The 6,967-nt window shown below is 42.7% G+C and overlaps 1 pseudogene; it reads right to left on the reverse strand.

Moving 5' to 3' along the window:
* Nucleotides 1–3,127: 3,127 nt before the first annotated feature.
* LOC102488788 (DTW domain-containing protein 2-like) overlaps nucleotides 3,128–6,967 on the reverse strand; it is a 10,068-nt pseudogene continuing 6,228 nt past the window's right edge.

The raw sequence follows: 6,967 nt of genomic DNA on the forward strand, positions 1-6,967 counted from the left end.
GGAGCTCAAGCTTTCCCATTGTTTGCTGATCTGTCTGCTAGTTGGTTGCAATAGCTTTATCTTATTTAACTTAACTCTTCCTCTAATTTTCCACAGAATCTTTCATTCTATTTACTTCTATTTTTCATCATCAATATTTTAATCATGTATTTTAGTTTATCTTGTTTTTGATTGAGAAAATGGTCACATTTGACAATTCTCATGATCCAGTAACCATCTTAAATATGTTAAAATTAATTTCTGCTGAATAAGACCTCTTTAGGAGGACTCTTCTGTCAATGGTATTACTATTTTTTTAGTATGTCACTTACTTTAATTGTGATACTTAAAACAATAGATTTCAAATCACAATGGTAAGTAAAGCTGCAGAACACACAGTACTAGAAAGTTCCAAAACACTTCAAGTACATTCACTTGCAGTTTGCTGTTTCAGAGACCTATCAAGACAAAAGGAAACACTACCATGATATATTTCTTTTACATCGTGGTCAGACCCTTCTCAAGCTGCTTCCTGTCAGGCTGAGTCCTCTACCCACTTTGCTTTACTCCCCAGAACGAGGTTCTGGAACATACCAAGTAACAAATTTTTATCTCCATCTGTAGGTTCTGTTGTATCGTCTTTATCTTGCCTGAATTGTCCATCCTGTCCAGATCATCTTTCTGTTCGTTGTTTTCAGCTGGTATTTCTAAAAGCTTACTTTCTAAAGCTGTTTTAATGGTAATCTCTCTCTCTCTCCCTCTCTCTCTCTTTTTGAGAGAGATGTTTTGCTAAAGTGCACCTGCTCTCGCTGGAGAGAGAGAGCCAGAAATCACCCCCTGGGTGGATGGCCATGCAACAATCCCTTCTTCATTCTGCTCTTGGGATTTTGGGTGCACACACACAAGCACCATATGAGTTTTAAGCTGCTGGGTCAAACAGTTGACTGTATGAGTTCAGCGATGTAACCATTATGCCACCTGCTGGCCCACAATTCCTTCGTTCTAATAATAAATGGTTTTTCCTCTTTTTAAAAAAATAGTTATTTGATTTAACTTTATCGATTGATTGATTGATTTTCACTTGATCAAAGAGGGAGCGAGTAAGAGAGAAAGTAAGAAAGCAAGCCACCAGGTTTGAGACTAGAACCGTGGTCAGCCATGTGGGTGTCCAGCACCCTTAAGCACCATGCCACCTGCCAGCCCCTAGCAGTTTTTCCTCTTAATCCCAAGCTGCTGGATTTCCTTATTAATTTATTTAACTGTAACACTTGTTCCATCCAGTTTTTCTCCAGGCTTTTTTGAAATTTATTTACTGTACATCAATACAGTGTATAAAATGAGAATTTCCATCCAGAACACATTGTATATGGACTCAACCAAGGATATGACCATACACGTTATCATCAACAAATCATTTTTTATTTCTTGTTTCTTATACATTTTGCTTCCCCCCCTCCCCTTGATTCCCTACCTCTCATCCTCTACCAATTCTACCTTCTCCTCCCACACTATCTCTGGTATCTACAGTTGTTTCCCATGCCTTTTTTTTTTTTTTTCATTTTATCGATTCACTAGAGATTTTAATTTAAAAACTTTCCATAGTAAGCACAGCTAATGTATACATATCTGTGAACACAAGTCTGACTTCAGGCGTCAACCTCAGTGAGTAAAGGGAATATACTATAAAGTAGCACCTAGCCGGGGTTCTATAGCTTACTGCAGTCATTAAACAAACATTTATAGGTATTTTCAATGTATTTTTAATTTTAAGAAAAAAATTTTAGTTTTAAAATATCAAAATAAAAAATTGGTACAAGAAATCTACTTAAAACTTAAAGCCAAGAAAATGGTTAGGATTCAGTTCAAATAGTAGGTGGATAAACCTATCAACAGTTTAAGACAAAAATCCTTAAATGTGGAAATCAAAGCATCGAAGAAAATCAGTCATGTTTTATTCTCAAGTCCAATGATTCTCTTTCACTAGTTCAGTCTCATGTCTTTACTCATTCTTTTGTTGAATTTGCAGTGTTATGTTACAGTGGTCTGCTCTTTCCATTGAAACTCTAGAATTTGACATTCAGCTCTGGATCTGTCCCTACCACTTGGCTGGCCATTCTCTTGGCTGTTTCTTGTCCTCTTATTTCTATGTGTCCTACTTCAGTTTTCCTAGTCTAGCATTCCCTTCAGCATGTTTTGGAGGGCCGGTATGGCGTTGGTAAATTCTTTAAGGCTTTGTTTATCTGAGAATATTTTTGTCTTTTTTTCCCCACATGGAACATAACCTTGCTGGGCATAGTCTTCTTGGTTGAAATTGGTTTTCACTTAACACGTGGAATATATTTTCCCATTCTTTCTTTGCTTGCATTGTGTCCGATGAGAAATCTAATGTTAGCCTGGTGGGAAATCCTTTGAGAGGAACTTGACGTTACTCTCTTGCCAGTGTGAGTGCCTTGTCTCTGTCTGTGGTTTTAGTCAACCTGGCTATGAGGTGCCTCGGGGAAGATCTTCTCAGGTTGATCCTATGTGGGGTCCTTTGTATTTCCTGGGTCTGAATATCTGAATGCCTCTCTAGGTTTGGAAAGTTTTCTTCCAGGATATTCATGGAGTAGACTGTCCATGCCCTTATGAGTTTCTTCACCTTCTAGGATACGGATGATCTGAATGTGTGGGCATTTATGGGTATCTTGTATTAGTGTATGTTATTCTCATTCTGGGGGTTATTTTCTCAGCCTTTATAGTGAATTTTTCTAGGTCAGAGGTCCTATCTCCTACATCTGAGATTCGACCTTCTGCATGATCTAATCTGCTTTTGATATTTTTGAGGGAGATTTGTATTTCCTGTATCCCAGCCTCCATCTCTAATGATTCCATTGGATTCTTTTTTATGATGTGTATCTCCTCTTTTAGATGATTGAAGAACTTCCTCACCTCCTGGAACTCATCGTCTCTTTCCTCCTGCATTTCCTGGAGTTCATTGCCTCTCTTCTCTTGCATCTCTGTTAGCTTTGTCACTAGGAATGTTTTAAGTTCTGGCTCCTGGCTAGATCTTCACCGGAGGGTGAAGCTTGGGCAGAGTTCCTCGGTGAAGAATGGGGCCGCTCAGAACTGTGATATGGATGGCTGCTGATTGGCTTGTCCTAGCTCCTGGCTAGATCTGTTTGGGAAGTCGGAACAAGGAACACTCATAGAAAATGTCCTTAGCCTGGCTGCATCAATGATGATCATTGTTCTGGCTCCTGGCTAGATCTTCACCGGAGGGTGAAGCTTGGGCAGAGTTCCTCGGTGAAGAATGGGGCCGCTCAGAACTGTGATATGGATGGCTGCTGATTGGCTTGTCCTAGCTCCTGGCTAGATCTGTTTGGGAAGTCGGAACAAGGAACACTCATAGAAAATGTCCTTAGCCTGGCTGCATCAATGATGATCATTGTGGAAGGGTAAACGGGAGAGTCTAACAGAAATTCTTCCAAATTAGCCGCTTCAGCCACTGCATATTATCTCAATGTACCAGACTTCTGGCAAATAGTTGCAAGTTCAGGATCTCTTTCTTTACTGAAGAGACAGCGATTTGTTTCTTTACATTTCTCCTGGGGGAGGCATGTTGCTAGCAGAGGTACAGACTGCAACACTTTGTTTTCCTCTGCTGGGTACTGGATCACATACTTGTGGGTTGAGATGTGCACAGGGTGCACAGGGAGAAATGGAAACGAACACGATTTCTGAGTCCAACTGCAGGGGCCACACTCGGGGCTCCACAGGCAGCTCCCACAGCCAGTCAGCACTGGCGTTGTCCGCCTCTGTGTCCCGGGCATAGGCCACTGATGCTGCGTCGCCCTCCTGCCTCTTCTCATCGTTTGGAGCCCTGGGGCTCGAGGCCCTGGGCGGCTGTGTGACTGGGTCCCGGGGTGTTCCTGCCCTGGGGTGTTCATGCCTCTTTCCGTGGCTCCATGGCTGTCACCTGTCAGGGGGTCGCATTGAGGTCCCACTGCCGCCAGAGGGCGCCACGTGCCAAAGGAGACACCCCCCCTCCCCCGCACGTGGGGCTCTATGCGCGCATGCACGCACACATGCATGCATGCAGATATGCCTCTCCAGGTTTTCTTTAAGCGCACTTGAAAGTTGCATCCTGTCTAATGTAATAGTCTTTTTAAAAAATGTAATATTCTTTCTTTCAAGAGTGAGTTTCACCTCCTCAATTTCATCTTCTAGGCCTTCCATTTTCGCTTCTATTGGCTTTCCTTGCACGATTTGTTTTGGAGTTTCTTTCTTCATTTGCATCGATCATTGACTTCTACTCTCAGAGTTGCTGTTCTGTCTGTGTTCTTAGCTGAGCCCCACAGGGTCTTGCAGTTCTTGCTGCCTGTCCTGCCTCTGCGCTGTCCGGTCCCTGCCAGAGTCTGCAGGCTCCACATCCCCCGGCTCCCATGGCTGCTGCTCCATCGCTGTGCACCCAAAGACCCTCCGCTCAGAGCCAGGAGAGGAACCTCAGACCGGTTGCTATTCCCACCCATCCATGGTATGATTTTTAAAAGTTTCTATCCATACATATATGCACACAGACATACAGCGGAAGAGCTCTTTCAAATTCAGATGAGTGTCCTAAGCAGAATTCGAGTACCAGTAGATAGAAACAGAATGGTAATCTTTCTGGAATGCCAACTATTGTGATTGCATGATGCCTAAAGGCATTTAAGGTGCCATTTGTACAGGACACAGTCAGATTATTGAATGGTGAAGTCCTAGGCTGCTTTTTATACGTCAGATAATACTTACCAAAAATACATCTTCTCCCAGTAAAGACAAAATCAGAAGGTATATTGGTCTTCATTTCTTTTCTCTTTTTTTAAAGAATTATTCAACTTGACTTATTATTGTCAATATTTTCCAACTTTACCAGAGAGAGTGTGAGAGAGAGAGAGAGAGAGAGATAGACAGGTATACAGAGACAGAGAGAGACAGAGAGAGAGGGAAAGTGGGAGAGGAAGCCACCAGGTCTGAGACTCGAACCACGGTTGAGTATGTGGGAGTCCAGCACCTTTAACCAACACACCTCCTGCAGGCCCCTAGTCTCAGTTTCCTTGGTGAAATTTGCATGTTGTAATATGAATTGTTATGTGGCTTTTGACCATAGTAATGGAAACTTTTTTTGGGGAAAGAATTATTTATTTAATTTTATGTATTCCTTCCTTTTATTTATTTATTTTAATTTGACCAGAAAGACACAGAGAGAGAGAGTGAGAGAGGGAAAGTGAGAAAGCAAGCCACTAGGTCTGAGACTTGAACCACGGTCAGCCATGTGGGAATCCAGTGCCCCTATCCACCACGCTGCTTGCCGGCCCCAGGAATGGAAACTTGAATCTGGTGATTCATACCTTCAAAGTTTTCTTTTCATTTTTTTCTTTTTTTTCAAGTTTGGAAAGTATGTTCGTATGTCGTATCATTAATGTCTTCCATTCATCAAAAGTTACTACCGGTCCTTCACTGGAAACGAGGGGATGGACCTTCTAGTAAGCGTGCGGCTTTATCTATCATTGGTATTTTTCTAGAGACCTTGAAGGTCTATTTTTGATCCGTTCAAGGGACATTGAGAAAGTATCAATGTTTGGACTTCGGCATTGTGCAATCCTTACTTTGAGACGATGTGTGTCCGAGTATTTGGCAAGCCTTATTTTGTGCAGTTAGTGCCCTGGTCGCATTTGATCCTGAAGCCCGTTGGGTGTCCGACGTGTTCATAAGGTAATATTTAGAGCAGAGATGAGAATATCCCGTGCCTGTTGAATTCACAAAAAAAGTGTGTAATTTTAAAATCACATATAAAGTTTATTACAATTGAATGAACTGATGCAGAAGCTTGCCATATATTAAAATTCTTGGTTGAACCAAGGATGGATTCAGTTTAATTCTTCAAAATAATGTGCCGGGGACCAGCAGGTGTCATAATGGTTAAGGTACTGGACTCCCACGTGGTTGACCGTATTTAGTATCCTGGACCGTTGGCTTGAAAGTCATGCTGGGCATACGTGCGTGCATGCACAGAGTCCTGCCCCCGCTCCCCCAAGAGGGGAATGGAGGCAGAGGGATTGTGGCATGACTATCTCCCCTGGGGGACGATTTCTCACTTTCTGTCTCTTTGATGAGTACACATGCCCTATAGCAAAATTCTCTCCGAAAATTTGTTCACTGGTGAAGGCGCTAAAGAGAGAGACAGAGAGAGAATGAATGAGATAAAGCACCCTATAATCCCGATACCTCCATCTCTCTCTGTCTCCTTTCTTTTTCTTTTCTATCTTCTTTCCCTCTTTGTTTAGTTTCTTCTTCCTCTTTTCTCAATTCTGGGAATGCACACGTATGTGCTTGGTGTGTCCTAAGCTGTCAGAGTCAGGATTCCAACCGTGTGGTTGAACATATGGGATCCCCCCGTTTTAACCTCCAGGCCACAGGCTTCATTTTGGAGGTGGCAGAAATAGATGGCTTTTTCCCTTTCCTGAACCTGCCACAATTCTTCATGCTCGGATATCTAGCCAGGAACGCTTTTAAGTCATTACCATAGGTTTCCTATTTGTTGATCATTTCTAAAGCTCGGGACCAGTAGTTGGCCTAATGGCTATGTCACTGGACTCCCATGTAGCCAAGCGTGGTTTGAGTCCTGGACGAGGGGGCTTAAAATCACACTGGGCGTGTGTGCATGCGTGCCCAAGATCCCAAGATGAGAATGGGGGAGAAGGGGTTGCAGTGTGGCCATCCCCCCCCTGGGTGGGGGATTTCTTGCTTTCTGTCTCTCTGTCTCTCTGGTAAGGGCATGTGCCCTATAGCAACAACAACAACAAAGACTCAAAAAAAAAAGTCCAAAGTTAGACTTATCTACTTTTTTCAACAAAGACAGGAGTCTGAATTCCGTTGCTCTCCTGCTGTACTTCATGGAAACATGCTGTCTGGTGTAATACATTTCTTGAAGATGAGCTACTTCCCTTATCAAACCTAGTTGGATTCC

This window comes from Tupaia chinensis, unplaced genomic scaffold (assembly GCF_000334495.1).
Source record: "Tupaia chinensis unplaced genomic scaffold, TupChi_1.0 Scaffold143591_1, whole genome shotgun sequence".
Lineage (NCBI taxonomy): Eukaryota > Metazoa > Chordata > Mammalia > Scandentia > Tupaiidae > Tupaia > Tupaia belangeri.